This window comes from Pan troglodytes, chromosome 10 (genome assembly GCF_028858775.2).
Source record: "Pan troglodytes isolate AG18354 chromosome 10, NHGRI_mPanTro3-v2.0_pri, whole genome shotgun sequence".
Lineage (NCBI taxonomy): Eukaryota > Metazoa > Chordata > Mammalia > Primates > Hominidae > Pan > Pan troglodytes.
This window is the reverse complement of record NC_072408.2, coordinates 129902431-129920085: the sequence shown is the minus strand read 5'-3', so window position 1 is coordinate 129920085 and position 17655 is coordinate 129902431. Positions and strand designations below refer to the sequence as shown.

The 17655-nt window shown below is 54.3% G+C and overlaps 1 protein-coding gene across 29 annotated transcripts in view; it reads left to right on the top strand.

Annotated features, from left to right (window-relative positions):
• The window catches only part of PITPNM2 (phosphatidylinositol transfer protein membrane associated 2), a 164563-nt gene that overhangs the window by 71850 nt on the left and 75058 nt on the right, over positions 1-17655 (top strand). The window contains exon 1 of one of the 29 annotated variants that reach the window (XR_010147819.1): positions 13030-13321. The exons of the other annotated variants lie outside the window; for them this stretch is intronic. The gene's annotated coding sequence lies outside the window, so the exon portion shown is untranslated. Of the gene's footprint in view, positions 1-13029; positions 13322-17655 lie in introns of those variants that run through there. 29 annotated transcript variants of the gene reach the window in all.

Genomic DNA, 17655 nt, shown 5'->3' with positions numbered 1-17655 from the left:
AGAAAGCAACGGGATTGGGCTGTGCCCCAACTTAGATGTCTCTGTGTCAGGGCAGCCGGGCCTAGTAGGCTCTGGTGCCGGCTGCAGACCTGCTGTAGTTTTAGTCCTGAGGAGTCTACCAAGTGAGCAGGGAGAGATAGGAGGCTGGAGGATGCTGCTACTGTGCTCCCAGCCCTATGGAGACCGCAGCTCCTGAGATGGGCCCAGGACAGCACTAGTGCCTGCCCTGAGCCTTCCCCAAGTCCTGCCACGTCTGAGTGCCTGGGAGTGCCAGTTGGTAGAACGTGGTATCATCTCTGTCTGTAATAAGGAGATAGAAGCTCAAGGAAGTGACCAGACTTGCCCCTGGTCATGTGATCTCCAAGGAGAGAGACTGCGACCCCACTGAGGTCTCGTGGCTTTCTCCCCAGCCCCATTTTGCTGCTCCCAGTATGAGTGGGGCCAGGTGGCTGAAGCCAGTATCGAAGCTGGGACGTGGGCAGCTGCAGCAGTGAGGCTGGCACAGGCGTGATGGGAGATGCCACCCAGCGTGGGGAGCCTGGGAGTCCCCATCCACCTGCCAGTGTGTCCAGGAGAGCCCCCTCCCCCTGCTGTGCCCAGCAGCCTCCCTTCTCCTCTGCTTCCCACATGGGTGGCACTGGGCCATCGGAGCCCTTCCATAGGTGGGTATCCCCTTATCCCTGAGGGTGGGAAGATGTGACTCAGGATTTGGCAACAGATTTTTAGAAACAGGGAGGCCGGGCAGGTGGAAATCCGCAACGCCTCCCCTAACACCAGGTATCACCTAAGCCCGGGGAGAGGGTCACTTTAGTCTCTGGGGTCCCGACTTCAGGCTCTGGCTGGGCATCGTGGCGTGAGACGGAGGGCCCAGGCTCTTGGGGCAGCGGAGCACCACGAGCCAGGTAAGAAAGCCCCCATCTCCTCCCTTTTCCTTGGCATGGTGGTGGCCACCAGCTGCTGCTTTTGCCCACCGGTCCGGCCGGTACCCCTCCCCGCCTGGCCACCTGGACCCTGAGGCCTGGTATGGGGGAGGCTGCAGCAGCAGAACTGTGGGATTGGCTCTCTGCTGATGCCTTCCCTCTGGCATATGGCTCCTCCGCCCGCCTTGGGCTCTGCCAGCGGCTCCCCTTTCTCCATGGCAACTCAGCTCAGTGGTCCCAGTGGAGGAGAGAAAATCAATTCTCCCTCCTTCCCGCCCTCCCTCTCCGCTCCCCACCCCTTCCTCTCCGGCCTGCCTTTCTCCCTTCCTCCGGCATCCCTGCCCAGTCTCCCAGCTCCTCCATCCACCCATCCTGGGGACACGCGTGCTCCTCAGTGTCCTCTGTCTCCAGGCATGGGCTGCTGGGAGAGCTGTGTGCTGGGGGCGGCCCCCTGAGGCCGGCAGCATGGGGAGCTCAGCGGACCTCTGCAGGGATGGGAGGCTGCTGCGCGACCCCAGCCTGGCTCCTGTGGTGCGCACCTCCTGGCTCTGATACTTTGTCCCCCCACCCCTTCCCTCACATTGGCTTCCTAAAAGGTAATTTTCTGCTCCTTCTGAAACATGTCACAGCCTCAGGAGGGGTTTATTAGCAAGGAAGGCTCTGTCTGGTCACGCGGGCTGCTTGCTTTCTCTCCGAAGAGCTGGGATGGAGGGAGAGAGAGAGGGAGAGGCCTCACCTGGCATGCTCAGAACTCAGAGGGGGCACAGCAGAGTTTGGGTGCGTGGAGTTCTCCTCTAGGGAGTCTGTGAGTAGCTCGACTCCTGCCTCCTGGTGCTTGGGTAGGTACAGCACTCCATTGTACTTCCATTTTCCACTGTGATTGCCACGGAGCATAGAAAATCTGCTTTCCTGGACTGTGGTTGGACCAAGGAGAGGGGAGGAAATTTAGAGGCATGCACGTGCGCCCTAGATGGGGCAGGGCTCTGGAATGGTGATTGTTGGCCACACGTTGGCTGTCTCTCTGACCAATCCTTCATTATCTGAAAATGAGAGTTCAGTGAGGAAATGTTTTGTCCCTCTCCACCCCTGATAACAAGGGGTGTCCCTCCCCACCCCGATATCCCCCATAACCAAGATTTCCAAGAAGGTGGTGTAGGGAGGATCGTCTGCTGGCTGGCTTCAGGCAGAGCGGCCCTGCCAGTGTGTCTGTCTGGATAGCACCATCTGTTTGGGACAGCCCCTCGGCACAGTTTGGTCAGGCAGGATTTCAAGCCTGCTGCCCAGTGGGTCAACATTCTGCATCATTTCTTCCCCATCCCCAGTAGATGCATTCAGAATGACTCTTAAGTGGCTTTCCCAGAGGGAATCTGTGAGGCTAACCCCTCAGCAGCGCAGCCCGGGGAGACACACTCCGACCCATGCCCGGCACAGGCAGCTCCCACCGTGACCTCTGCTTCCTGTGCAGCAGGCAATGGAAAAAAGAACCCCTGGTTATCAACAAGAACAGCTCCCGTGTTGATGGAAAGTGAGGGCCAAAGAAACCGGATTTAGCACCCAGTTCTTAGAAGTTATGGGTTTGAATGGTGTCTGAGAGTAACCCCTGTCTGATCTTTAAATAGGAAGTGTTACACCAAGTAGCCCTGTCTGACTCACCAGGGAGCTTCAGAGTTCAGGTACCAGGGAACCCATAGTCAACTCTGAAAGAGGCACTCAACTTGGAGGGCTGACTGCAGAGAAGTCTAGATGTTCCAGTATGTGTCTGTGTCTCGGGGTGCAGTGGGGATTGAGGGTGGGACCAGAATTGGCTCGCAAAGTGAATAGTTGAATATAGGACTTCAGCCTCATGAGCACCTGATTGGATTCTGTTTTTTGTTTCAGCATTCTCTCTGTCAGATTGTTTTAATAACAGCATCAGAGCCTTGAAGGTGGCCTGAGACAGGACTCCCTGTGTGGTTCTGTGGTTGGGCATCTTTAAACTATGTTTATCTCCCCAAAGCCCTGTTTCTTTAAAACTGCCTTTGAGCCCCCCAGAGACCCTCAATTCTTGGTGCTTCTCTTTGAGCAATCAGATGGGTTACAACTGGGCAGGATGAGAGGAATGCTTTTGTGTCTGCACAGTTCTGTGCTGTTTCTTCCTCCGCTTTGGGGCTGAAGAATCACCCAGACCCTCCTGGCATCTGGGCGGTGTGCAGGCTTCTTAACGACATTACGGGCATCTGGATTCTGGTTGGTTGCTGGGAATTCTGATGGGTTTACGAGTTATGTGATGGGCGGGGAGGCCATGTGCTAGTTTTGTTTGGTTTGGTTTTGGTTTGCTAGTGAGCGGAAAATCTGATGTGACACCTTAAAGGCCAGCCCACAAGTGGCAGCACCTGATCGTCATCTCTGCTCTCAGCCTCTATGGGAGGCACCCGGCCCTGCCGTTGCAGCTGGGCTTCCTCTGCCCTGAGGGCTTTCGTGTGAGCTCAGGGCAATGCAAGTGTGTGTTCAGTTACCAAGCCCAAAAGTCAAAAGAACAGCCAGAGCCAAGCTGGCTTTTGAGGAGAGAGGCCGGCTCCTCCAGCCTGGCTGCATTTGCCTGAGGTAGATCATGAGTGCTCTGCCCCAGCCTCTCCGCCCTCCTGTGTCCTTTCTCAGCGGCTGCTCTAAAGTATAACTTCACGTAGTGGTGACTTAACTTGAAAGGAGCCACAGGGGGCGTGAGAGCAGCTTGGAGAGGTGGGAGCCTGGGCTGCCGATGGCTCCAGCCCGTGAAAGTGTGGAAAGCTCGTTCCAGGAAAATTGGAATAATCACCGCATTGGCTGGCTTTCAGGCGGTGAGTGGTTCTTTCTTTAATTTGACAGGAGCGCTGGGATTCAGGGAAGGGCGTGGTGGGAAGCCCTGTGGTTCAGACAGACCCCACGAAGCCAGTGAAGCTCCCAGGAGAAAGTCTGATTTATTTTTCCCTGGCCTGGCTTGCAGCATGGTGGAATCCACCACCCAGGCTGTGCTGGGCAGGACAGGCCGCTCTGATGCGGGTCAGAGATTCTGGGACTCAGAACATCTGCCTTGGCCCCCGCCCAGCCCGTGCCTAGCTTTGAAAAAGTCTGTTGGTGGTGTTGCATGATGACTTAAACTGCAGGAAGAGAGAAGCTCATGAACATTAAACTCTCCCCCAGTCTCTCTTGTGAGTTTCCTGAACACACACGTACTTACACATGCACATACACGCCTTTGCCCACATGTGCACATACACAAGTGCACATATGCTTGCAGATACACACACAGCCTCCCCACATGCACACTCACACAAATACATGTGCACATGCCATGCAGGCATGCACATGCAACTCACAAGCTCACACCCACATGCACACACACACAAATATGTTTTCCCTGCCTGCTAGCAGGGGTGTACCTACCATTTGGCATTCTTCTCATGCTAACATGATCCCATGTAAACGGTTCCCAGGATTGGTAAGATCAGACAGCTGTCCTTTTTATGCATTGCTTTACAGCTCAGTGTCTCACCTGAGTGAGACAACTGTCCCTGTCCACTTCTGGAAAGAGCTGCCTCTGTTCCCTCTTTTCCTCCCTGGTGCTCTGTTGCATGGTCTGGTGTATTACAGAGATTGGCATGTTTGTGTCTGCAGGGGAGCCTCTGGGTGCTGGCTTTCTGTCCAGGGCTTCTGAGGGCCGCCAGCCCAAAGGGAAGGGATTCATCAGAGACCGATAAGCTTAGGGTGTGCTGAGCTGTGAGGCCATATGTGTGTGTTTGTGTGTGTGGGTGTGTGGGTGTATGTGTAGGCATGTGTGTGTCTATGTGAGGTGTGTGATGTGTTTGCATATGCGTGTGTGGTGTGCACATGTGGGGGGTGTATATGTGAGTGTGTGTGGTGTGTGCATATGGACATGTGTGTATATGTGCATGTGTGGTATGTTGTGTGTGTGAGGTGTGTGTGCATGTGTGTGGCATGTATATGTGCCTGTGTGTGCCTATGGGGTATGTGAGAGTGTGTGCAGTGAATGTGAGTGTGGCATTTGTATTTGGGCATCTTTAACTTTGCATTCTGCTTCTCCCATTTTCTGCTTCAATTCCCAGAGCAGGGCTCAGCAAACTCCTTAACCTATGTCTGCACTGGGATCTTAAATCCACTTCACAGACACTTTCCCAAGTCTCATCTGATTTAACAGTTTGCAGCCACCCTAGAAGTACTTGGTGTTGCTCCCATTTTACAGATAAGTAGACCGAGTCTCGGAGGGTTGAGTAGCCTGCCTGTGAAGGCAGAACCAGAATTTGGATCCCTGGCTCTTTCACTCCTTCGCTCCCTCCCTCCCTCTGCCTCACTCATTAGTTATACATGCAACCTGCTCTGCACCGGGCATGGCTGCTGGGCTCTTGGCCTGAAGACTATATTCAGCCCTTGTCCTTCAGCGGGTGCTCAGTATGGGAGGAGGCCAAGGAGGTTGGGTGAGGAGAGCTGGGGGGTGCTCACTCTCCCTGCACTCCACGGCCACCCACCTTAGTTGTCTGAGAAGAGAAAAGGAAGGAATTAGAGAGAGGAAGGAGCAGGCAGCCTGGGGATGAGCTGGAGGAGAGCCCCCTGCATCTGCCCTACCACTCACTTGCCCCAGGGCTTCCACCCAGAGTACGAGGCCACCCTACACTGTGGAAAATCCGGGTCACTCTGATCCTGATCCACTGTTATTCTGCTATAGGAGCAGAGTGGCTCCCTTTCTTTTAAAAATTGCTACATCATGTATCATCAGAAAGACAGTCTGCATCGTGGGGTCTATGTGTTTTAGGCTGAGGATTTCAGCATTGGTGGCTCAGGGTAGTAGGAGCAGCACTGCACATGAGGAGATATGTGCCTCAGTTTCTTCATCTGTAACATAGAGATAACACTGTCTACTTCATGTGTCTCACCACAGAGAACAGGTGTGATGTGCTAGGAGATGAACCACCTGTGTAGGCGGTGGCGAATGGTAGGCTGTTGTTAGAGACAAGGCATTCCCATAACTTACTCTTCAATGGGTCAGGAGTGTTTATGCCCAGAGATGCACACAGAGAGCAGGAGGGACACAGATGCAAGGCAGATGGAACAAAAGGGAAGCAATTGCTGCTTTTGGGTAGAGTGTAGAGGGGAGTTCTTATGTTAGTTTTGCAATTTTTCCGTAGCTTAGAGACTATATGAAAATGAAATATGGAAGAAAAAAGGCTCATTCATTTAAGAGCTCTTCCTAAGAGGTTGAAAGTATACTGATGTAACAAACAGCAGAGGGTTTGTACCTTAACGACCCATGAGAAGCCAAGTGAATAAAACGGAAGCTCCATCCTCATGGAAGCTGGAGACAGCTGGCCATCCCTGAAGGGGATAGGGAGCTCTGGGGAGGGGGGCAGGTGATGGAATCACACCAGCCAAACTCTCAAGAGGCAGGGCTCTCCCTAAACACCAGGCCTCGGAAGTCAGGCTCCTTCCCTGATCCCTGTTGGGGCTCCGGATTCTGGCTTGGATGACTTCCCCAGGGCCCTTGCCTGGTGGCCACAGCCTCTTCTTCCAGAGCTCCAGGTGAGGGAAAGTTGTATCTTATGATGGTTTCCTGACTGGGTGCTGGTTTTATTTGGTCCAACGTTCAGTTGCAGGTTTACCCAGTAGGTCAGCTTTGTGGCCCTCTCTGCTGCCTTCGGCATCCTGAAAGCCCCTTTCAGATGAATGTTTATCAAAACCTTGAGCAGCTGTTGACAGGGAGCACTAGGCCTGGAGTCTGAGAGTCTGGGGTCCCAGCTCTGCCCCAGTGGACCTCTCTGAGACCTGACTGTCTCCCTGACAAAGCCAAGTTTGGTGGGAATGAATGAATGAGGGACTTGAACATGCTCTGTCACTCTGCAAATGGTAGGTGTGTCTTGGGAGAAGACAGGGGGGGGACAATTGCCAGCCTTAACTTGCTGTCTACTTTGTGCCTCACTTTCCCCACCTTGTTGCCATAGTGAGAGGAATTTTCCTCATCAAGTCCCCATCACCTTTCTCTAAGCAAGACTATGCTCAGGGGCTGGAGGGGAGGAGAGAATGCAAGTTAGAAGACCTTGTCCCTGTCCCCTGTCTACCATCAGCCTGATTATAAGATCTTGGAGAATTCCTTTGACCTCTCGGAGTCTCAGTTTCCTGGTGTGCACAGCAGAGTTAGCGATGGATGCCCTCAGGAGAATGGGAAGGACAAATGGATGGTGTGTGCCCAGCACTTTGTTTCATGCCAGCGTCCTCACTTTTCCTGTCACCCTGTGCCCTTGTAAAGCACTTCACAGCTTTCTAGGCGTGGGCACACCATTATCACAGCCTGTGGCTGTGAACAGGCTTTGTCAAGCCTGTGCAGACAGGGAATGGGGAATGGGTAAATTTAAAACACTCCTTCCGCCTGACTTCATTTGCCTGCTGGGCCTGTGCTAATTGCATGGCTGAAGTCCCCTTTCCAGGACTCTAGATTTCTGAGATGGAAAGGACCGGGACTGGGCTGCTCTAGGACCTTCCTAAGCTGGTAGAAGAGCAAAACTTGGTAGTCATATAGGCTCGGGTTTGAGTCCTGGCTGTGTGACCCACAGAAGCTGCTTAATCCCATTGCACCTCAGTTTCCTATTGTGTGGAACGGGAGTGATGGTCCCCCCATGGGCGTTGTGCGAGAATTCAAGATTCTGTGCTTCTTGCCTGCCTCGTCGCAGGAGCGTGTGAAGCGGATGGTCGTCTTGTGGGGCTCTCCTCCAGTGTCAGATTGCTCTGTACCAGAGGCTGTCCTAGGATCAGGGCCAGGCCAACCACTGCTTTTCATGCTCCCAAATGTTTGGAGAGCCAGTGTGGTGTCTTAGCCAGCAGAGCTTTCTGTCAGGAGGTGTGATCATCGAGCCGTTTGTACCCTGCCAGCCACCTGAACCCAGAGCCACTCCCTGGACTGAGCTTGCCTTCAGGGGAAGGTGGGCAGCAGAGTTACCCAGCCCGCGGGTCTCTCTCTGGCTGTCCTCCACCCTAGGAAGCACAACACGTGGTCAGCAGTGTGGCTTATGGGGAGCACAGGGAAAAGATGAGCAGCTCCATATTTCATGGCTGAAACTTGGATATGGCTGCAGTGCCAAGGAGGGGCCTCCCCTGGACCCAGAAAGAGCAGGGGCTGGAAGTTATGCTTGAGACACCAGCTGGCAGCTTCAACTTAGAGAAGAGCCGGCATGCCTGTCCCCCTCTGCTGCCTGCAGCCCTCTGCCCACCCTACTCAAGAGTTCAGCCTGTTGCTCCCTCCCAAGCAACAGTGGACACTCGAGGATCCCAGGTCGGACCTGCTAGATGGGGACACTGAGCCAGGCAGACCCAGGGCAGCTTTCCTGAGTTACTTGGAATCACACTGAGCTGGGCCAGCTGGATAGGCTCCTGGAGGCAGAACGGAGTTCAACTCCCTCTCTCTGCTGGCCTCCTTCCCTGCATCCCCCTGTTTGCAGCTAGGAAGGGCTGAGCTGGTGATTCGGTGACATCCCTTCCATGTGGCCCCAACATGAGTCACACGTCACGGCATTCTCTGAGTTGGGCAGATGCACGAAGGGGCATGTTGATGCGGGGCCCTTAGGGCTGCCCCCACAACTAGCCTGGTCTGAAGAACCGGTTGGTCCTGTGGGGTTATTTAGAAGGCATGGGGGGCAGGCCTAAGCTCCCCAGCTCCTCCTTGGAAGAGGCCTGGCCTGTGTAAGCTGTTACTGCCTGGCTTGAGGAAGTGGCACACCGAGGAGCATCCTGTCTCATAGGGAGCCCATCCCATGGGCAGCTCTGCTCCTCAGGGCAGCCAGTGGAGCTGGGAGGGGGGACATCGCCTGCTTCCCAGACTCAGCGTGTGTCATGTTCCTCTGGGCTGCCCGGCCTGGGTGTTCTAGGAGGCCTCTGTCCAGAGGAGCAGACCTTCCCTGATGCCCACACCAACATGAATGCCTGCCACGAGGCCCTGAGGGTGCTGATGACAGCAGCTGTGACAGCGGTGCCATTGCCCACATGGTCCTGGGGCCCTTGGATATGGTCCAGCTCAAACCCCTTCACTATAGCTGGGACACTAAGGCCCACACAGGCCAGGGATCTGCTTCAGCTCCCAGGCCCTTGTTACCACCACTTGATGTGATCTTCTGTTTGCAGTCTGATAGCTTTCAGGGCCCAGTCCCTGCTCCCCACAGTGGACATGGGCTTAGGGCATGATTTAAGCCCCAAGAGCAGTGAAGAGAGCTGGGCTAGGGGCCAGGGCATGGCGACCTCTTGCCCCAGGCTCAAGGCTAGTAGAACCTCTGGACTCGTCTGTCCCTGGGCTGTATCTTATCAGCAGACTCTCCTGGCTGGGTCTTGCCAACCTGGGGACTCTTAGCTCCTTGCCAGTCACTCAGTGAGCCCCTGCTTGTCATATGAGCACCGGGTGCAGAGCCCCACTGCTGGGCAGCTTCCTGAGTGCATTGCATCTGGCTTTTCACTGTCACCTTGGGAAACGGTCAGGGCAGATGACCAGAATCTGTTCCAGGAAGGGGCCTGGAAGTTGGGTCACCTGCCCAAGGTCAGACAACTGTTCTGGGACAGAGTTTGGAATTAAAATCTTTTATCTAACAAATATTTGCTGGGTACCTACCTTTATTAAGCAACTGCTGTGGCCGAGCCCTGGGGACACAACTTTGAACAAGGCTCGGGCCCTGAGCTCCAAGGCAAACATGTGGCTACAGTGCAGTCTGATAAATGCCGAAAGGAAAGTGGGCGCAAGGTGCCCGGGGTGCTGACTCGGCCCACGGGGCTTGGGAAGGCTTCCAGGGGGCCTGGAAGGCGAGGAAGCTTCACCTGGGGGAAGGGCTCTTTGAGCACAGAGGACTCTGGCCATCTGATTCCAGGCCTATAGGGACCCCAGCAAGCCCAGGAGAGGTGTGAACTCTGGCCTTTTCTTTGCTGCGTGGCCTGCAGCAATCCCTGTCCTGTCTCCAGTCTCTCCATCTGTCTGCAGGGGAGATTGTACCAGGCCCCGTGTTTCATTCTCTGGAGGGCTTCCTGATAACCTCAGGAGATGTGTTTAAAACGCAGGTTCTGAGGCCTCTCACACAGAGGTTCTGATTTAGCAGGTCTGGGAGCAGCGCATAGGAATCTGCATTTTTTTCCTTTTTTTTTTTTTTTAGAGAGTAGGTCTTACTCTGTTGTCCAGGCTGGAGTGCAGTGGTGCAATCATAGCTCACTGCAGCCTCCTGGGCTCAAGTCATCCTCCTGCCTCAGTCCCCTGAGTAGCTGGTTCTACAGGCACAATCCACCACTTCTGGCTAATTTTTAATTTTTTTGTGTAGATGGGGTCTCACCATGTTGCCCAGGCTAGTCTCAAACTCCTGGTCTCAAGCAATCCTCCCACCTCAGCTTTCCAAAGTGCTGGGATTAAGGGTGTGAGCCACTGTACCTGGCCCTGGAATCTACATTTTAAACAAGCTCACTGGGTGTTTCTAAAGCAGCTCATCCCTGTACTTCAGTTTGAGAAAAGCTGGACTTAACCATCTTGGCTCTGACATTATCAGTCCTACAGTTGTCCTGACCATGTCCCTTGAAGTGGGCAGAGCCTATGGTGTTGGGGTGGTGGAGGTGCCTGGGGTTCGTAAGTGCTGGAGCTCTCTGAGATTCCAAACTCTGCAGAATCTCAGAGAAACCCTTGGTCATAGTCCTAAAGCTTCCAAAAGTCTTGGCCATCTCCCTCAGCTCCCCATTATGGGAGGGTCTCCAAAAGTGGAGACAGGTAGGGGATGCTGAGCCCCTTGGGGTTAGGGGGCTGTTAAGTATTTCTCAGATCTCGCTTCAAGCATTTCTGATTAGAAAGACCTGCAGTCCCTGCGTTAGTTCTTAAGGCTGTCTGCTTAGGGCTGGTGTGCCCAAGGATTATTTTTATTTATTTATTTATTTATTATTTTTTGGAGATGGAGTCTCGCTCTGTCGCCCAGGCTGGAGTGCAGTGGGGCAATCTTGGCTCACGGCAAGTTCCGCCTCCCAGGTTCACGCCATTCTCCTGCCTCAGCCTCCCAAGTAGCCGGGACTACAGGTGCCCGCCACCACGCCCGGCTAATTGTTTGTATTTTTAGTAGAAACGGGGTTTCACCGTGTTAGCCAGGATGGTCTCAATCTCCTGACTTCGTGATCCGCCCACCTTGGCCTCCCAAAGTGCTGGGATTACAGGCATGAGCCACCGCGCCCGGCCGTGCCCGTGGATTTTTAGCAAAGCTGAGCTGGCCTGACCTGACATGGGGGCCTAGAAAAAGCTGTTCAGGTACCATGTGGGGAGGTGGAGAAAGTGGGGAGGCTGGGCAGGGGGAGGCCAGTGCACTTTGGGCCACATGACTACTTCCCCTCAAGTGTCTTAAGAGCCTGGATGCAGACGGGTTTCTCACCGTTGGCTCCTTGCATGCCCTGAGCTAATTGGGCTGCAGCCCTGCTAACAGCCTGGTGACAGGCTGCCTCAGTCCTGCCCAGATGCTAGTGTCACCCTTCCAGCCAAGAGACCCATTGGCTGTTCTCCTGCAGGATGCCCGGAGCAGGAGACACTAGCTGACCTATATGTGGTCAGCTCAGAGTGTGTCCTGTTTCCCAATGCCACAAACCCAATGTACTAGTTTCCTGGGGCTGCCGTCACAAATGACCACAAACTGCATGGCCTAAACAGCAGAAATTTATTCTCTCACAGTTCTGGAGGCCAGAAGTCTCAGATCAAGCTGTCAGCAGGGCCACACTCCCTCTGAAAGCTCCAAGGAGAATCCTTCCTTGCCTCTTGCAGCTTCTGGTGGCCCCAAGTGTTCCTTGGCTTGTGGCTGCATCACTGCAGTCTCTGCCTCTGCCTTCACATGGCCTTCTCCTGTGTCTCCTGTGTCCTCTCCTCTTCTTCTTTTGTGTGTGTGTGTGTGTGTGTGTGTGTGTGTGTGTGTGTGTGTGATGGAGTTTTGCCCTTGTCTCCCAGGCTGGAGTGCAGTGGCACAATCTTGGCTCACTGCAACCTCTGCCTTCTGGGTTCAAGCGATTCTCCTGCCTCAGCCTCCTGAGTAGCTGGGATTACAACCATGTGCCACCATGTCCAGCTAATTTTTGTATTTTTGGTAGAGACGGGGTTTCACCATGTTGCCCATGCTGGTCTCGAACTCCTGACCTCAGGTGTTCCACCCACCTTGGTTCCCAAAGTGCTGGGATTACAGGCATGAGCCACCATGCATGGCCATGGCTGTAGACTCTCTCCTCTTCTTATAAGAACACCAGTCATTGGGTTTTGAGCCCATCCTCAATCCAGTATGATTTCATCTAGAAATCCTTCACTAATCATATCCACAAATACCCTATTTCCAAATAAGGTCACATTCTGAGGCTCTAGTTAGATGTGAATTTGGGGAGGGGGCTGCACTATTCAACCCCTTGCACCCAGCAGGCAGAATGTCACCAGATGAAGGGCAAACCTACTGCACTGGCCGGGGAGTGTGGCCTGGCAGCGGGTCCCAGGAAACACACCCAGGGCTTTTAGCAGCCTCAGGCCCTGTCATCAGCAAGGGCGACTTTGCCTCCACGAGTAGAATCAGAGAGCCCAGAGCAGCGGAGGGGGTCCAGTAGGCAGCCACTGTGGAGAGGGTGTACTAGTCAGACACGTATTTTAAGGTGTCCTGGAGGAGAAAGGCTGCATGTGGCTCCAAAAAGTCAATCAAGACCCCAGGTTGAGTCCCAGGGGGGCAAACTGTTCAGTATAGGAACTTTCTCTAATAGCAATACCTTGTAGCCCATCCCAGGGGGTGGTTAAGCCCCTCTCACAGGATGGGCATTGCAGAGAGGAGTCTGTCTGTCTCCCAGCTCTCAGTCTGTGCTTGTCTCAGAGGTTCATGCCCCCACCCCCAACAGCTGTGGGGTGAGGTCACGGACTCACTCCACAAAGGCAGTGGAGATGATGGTGGCATACATAGCCAGACCCCTGCTCTTGCTCCTGGCTGGCTCATGAGTTTGCGGGTTGTGGGGAGTACCCACAATGCTCAGTCTTTAGGGCATCTACAGTGACGGCCCCTTACCCTCTGCCCCTGCCTGCACCAGCCCACTCCATGTGGTTCCCAGCTTGGTCTTCTCTACCCCTCGTCAGGCCCTCCCCTCGCTCGATCTCGACACTCGGCCTCCTTCCTGGCCAGGCTGTCTGCCTGCATCCAGCCCTGGCTCCCTGAGCTCCTCTCGGATACATCACTGGGCACATGGTGGAGAGGCCATCTCAACACATGGCACCTGCAAGAGCTTTCATCTCCTTCCCCTGGCCCATCGCAGATGAGACACACTGACACCTCAGCTGTGAAGGTGACATTTGTCTACACACACGCACACAAACGCATACAGGGCTGGATACAACAAGGGACAAGGCTTAGGCCTGCTGCAGACCTTGGGTGAGTCTCTGCCCCACGTCTCCAGCAGTTAATGAAAGACAATCTTGCTCTGGGAAGCATTTCCTGCATCTGACTTCTAGAAGTCTCTGCTGTCCAGGATGACAGAGGGTGCCCCTGAATGCAGGAAGTGCTGAGTGTTGCCAGTACCAGTGCCCCTGTGGCTGCCTGACCACCATCCATTCCTTCCCATCCTCCTGCTCTGAGAGAACCAACAGACCACCTTGGGGATGATGTTCCCTAAGGCTCCCAGGCCAGCCCAGGGTGCCTGTTGGGGAGTTGCCTCCTCATCCTCACACCCACAGGCTTTACATACAATTAATCATTTAAAATGAACAGCCCTTCTGAGCCTGCTGGCCTCCTGCAAGTCTCACACCAACTTGCCAAAATCCTTTCCCTTTTCTGGGCCCCTTGCTTTTACCTGTCAAAAAGACATAATCTGCTGGGACAAGGTGTGTCAGCTGCTCCCACAGAGCCTGGTGCCTTGGAAATGCCCCATAAATGGTTGTTCCTGTCCTGCATCCTCCTGCCTCTCCTGCCAGCCCCGTTGGTTCCCCATTGACTCCGTCTCCAGTGTCTGCTGTGCACCTGCTCTGGGCAGAGCCCTGTGCACTGTCCCTGGCACCAGGTGGCTCTCACGCTGCCCCTGCAAAGCAGCAGCTAGAGATGAGCTGAGTCCTGCTGCCTGCCCCATGACAGTGACTGGAGGGCTATGGGGGAACCCTGGATGCCATCGGGGACCTCTTCACCCTTTCTTCTGGTTTTTTGGATGCTCTCAGAAAGCCTTCTGGGTGGCCCCTTGAGCTTGACCTCACAGACCGATGAGGCAGCTGCTCCAGGCTCAGCACTGCAGTTGCACAAGGATGGACAGGGCCTTGTGCAGCCGTCCAGGGGCCTCCAGCGGCTGTGGGTGGCAAGTGCCTGCAGAATCGGGGCTGTAACTCAGCTGTCCCAATGGGAGACTCTGAGCAAGGCTCTGAAGGGTGAGCAGGGCATGGCAGGCCCAGGCTGAGGACATCTCAGGTGCCCAGTGCCTCACTGTCACCTCATTTAATCCCACTCAACCCTCCAAGGTGGGTGGTGGTCCACAAATGGGTACACTGAGGCCTGGAGCAGGTAAAGGACTTGCTCAAAGACGAGGCTTGAATGTGAACGTGGTCTGGCCCCAGAGCTAGTCACTCCCTGTGTCCTGCTGCATCTGATTCATTGTGTTGTTTGTTTCCCACTAGCTTTTTTTTGCAGGGTGAGGGTGATGTGCTTACCCCGACAACCTTCCCTGATTTTCTCCTGTTCCTGCTGTTGGATTTGGGGCTGTTCAGTGCCTCCTCACTTCCCACCCTGTTGACACAGGGCTGTTGCTGGGCTCGTTTTGTTTTTGACCCAGTCAGCCTGGCAGGGAAGTGGCGGGCTGTGCGCAGAGCTTCCCGAAATAGCCCCAGGCTCCCCGCCAAAGATAGAGGAGCCAGACTGTGCGCGATGGGCTTGGGCCAGTTGAAAGATGACTTGGTTCCCTACTCCCCTCAGCTCCCCTGCCCTGTGCCACCCCCCAGCCCAGGTCTTGATGCTCCTGCACATACCTGTGCCCCGTGGTGGCTGAGAGCCTCCTGTGGGCTGCAGGCCTTGGGGTGCTGGTTGGGATCGGTTTGGTGTCACCCTGGGCCCAGAATGAGGAGTTCTCATCCCTTCCCTGCTACTGACTTGCCCGATGACCTTGACCAAGTCCCTGTCGCTCTCTTGGCTTCCATTTTCCAATTTGGAGTGGGGAGAGTGCGTCTGTCTGCCTGCTGGCAGCGTTGCTGGGAGGGTCGAAACAGTGAGCAACGGCCCCAACCCTGGGAAGGCTGGCAATAATGCATAGTGACAAAATGATATCAATGAGTTGTTTCTCCTAGTCCTGACTGTTTGGAGTGTGGGGACATAGTTCTTTAGCAGGGCTGATCCCCAGCATCACCATCACCATCATCATTATAGTAATAATAGCGGCTGCTGCTGTTGCTTGGGTGTTGTGTGCTGGGTGCTTTACACTGATTGTCTGTTAATTTATTCCCCTTACTACCCTATGAGGTGTGTGTGGTATTGGACTAGGTCCACATACCTATAAAATGAAGGTCCACATACCTTCACCTATAAAATGAAGAACTGAGGCTCAGAGAGTTTAAGTAACTTCCTTAAGACCAAGTGAGGGGTGGAGCTGTGATCAGAGCACCATTCTGATGTCAAAGCCTGAGTTCTGCCTGCAATGCTGTGACCCCTCCTCCAGGGGTCCCTGCTCTAGGCTTTTCCCTCCAGACCTGGAGCCTGGTCTCGTGGGGGCTGCTCTTGGCAGCCAGAACATCCAGTAGGTCTCATCTGCATTCTGACCAGAGAGCCCTGGTGTAGGACAGAGACCCACAAAGGGCTCTGCCTCCAAAGAGAGCCCTGGGGGAGAGGGAGACGCTTCTGGGACTGAAGGGGCCACTTATTTTAGCCCCCTCTTTTAAATATTATGCATTTAAGCAACGTCACAGAACAGAGTCAGCAAGCACTTCCTAAGCACCAGCTGTGTGCCAAGCCCTGGGGCCTCCTGTGTGCCTCTCACCAAGCCCAAGAGGCCTGTATCACTCAGACTTTGCAGGTGAAGAAATGCAGCCCAGCCAGGGGCGCAGGCCACCTGCCCAAGGCCACCTATCTAAGGCCACCGGCTGGGCAGTGGCAGTGCTGGTACCAGAGCCAGGTCTGCCTGGCATACCTGCCCCTTCTCCACACTGCAGAGATGAGGAAGCTCTCAACCACCAAGCCCTGCCGTGTTCCTCATTCCTGCCTACCCTTGCTTGCCCAGGCACAGGCCTGGAAACACAGGCCTTGCCCTGAGCAGGGGTCAGCGGGCCCTGGGGCAACACAGGTTCCGTCAGCAGAGCTGGGCTCTGCGTCCTTGTGGACCTATGTGCCCGCAGGCCTGTGTTATGAATATATTTATAGGCATTGCTGTTTGTGTGTGTGTGCACATTTGCTTTCGTGTGTGACTCATCTCTTTGGACTGTGTTCCCCAAGGTCACAGGGCCTGGTGAGTTTTAGAGGCAGAGCACATGTCACCCCTCATCTGTCCTGCATTGGTAGTGGGGTGAAGCAGGGGTGATATGCAGTTGGTTCACACAGATATGTGGTGAAAACATTGATGTGCAGATCCACAATTCCTTATCCTCAATTCCAAAATCCAGCACACTGAAAACCAGACACTTTTTTGTAACTCATTTGGCAGCAAAATTTTTCCTGAACTGAGGTGAGGCTATTTATAGTCCAAGTGAGGCTATTTATAGTCTTTATGTATTCTATATTCATGTCTTTCACTGCAGAGAGTTCAACGTATTTGTTTATTGGATGCTGCTGAGATACGCAGCTTTACCTGTCTAAAGTTCAGGATATTCTGAAATCCTAGATACATCTAGCCCCAAGAGCAAGAGTGCTGTACTTTTTTTTGCTGGTAAATAGCCTCTGCCCCTGCCCCGTCCCCCTTATTGTCCCTTCCCTGGGATTTCTGGAGCTAAGTGGGCAATGCTGTCCACAGGCACCTCCAGGATTCCCCCAGCCCCACAGCCAGCAGCAGTGCCCAGGGGTTAGATATTTTTAGTATTCCTGTGGGTGACAGAACACATCTTGGTTGCCAGGCATAGTGTTCTACCCCCTCACTGGACGTATTACCACCTTCCTTTACAGATGAGTAAACCAAGGTTCAGTTGCAAGTATCAGATCTAAGGACGGAGAGATGAGAAGTGCAGGCGCTGGACCCCAAACTTTCCCTTCCACCTGGCTGCCTGTCTGGGAGGGAGTCTGGGGACTCAGGAACCTGTCTCCCTGGATTTGTCGAAATGGGAAGCAGCAAGCATCAGGGTCCCAGGTGCACCGGAGGGGAGCAGACAGATGCAAGCCAGGCTGCTCTACTTGGCAGGGAGAAGGAGGAGGAGGAGCAGGGGCCCCTCAGTTGCTGCAGGGCCTCCCTAGGAACTTACCGCCTACCTCTACACCATAGTTCCTGCTTCTCAGAGAGTCCCTTTGTTAGAACACCTGTGCCTTCCTCCGCACCCAACTCCATCTCTTCCCAGCAGCCAGCCCTCATAGCTGCTCCGGCTCTTGGGTCTTTCCTCCAGAACTCTCTGAAGCCACTGGCACATAGGGAGATGGCATAACTTTGTCCAAACTCTGTCGGCAGCTGTTCTTAGGGACCCTGCTAGCAGCCACCTTCTCCTACAACCTTCAGAAGCTCCCTTGGATGCAGGAGCTTTGTCAGGGCCTGAAAGCCCCAGGCTTCCCCCTTTTTCTGACTCCCCAGTGTACAAGTTCTTTCCCATTTCCTGTGAGAC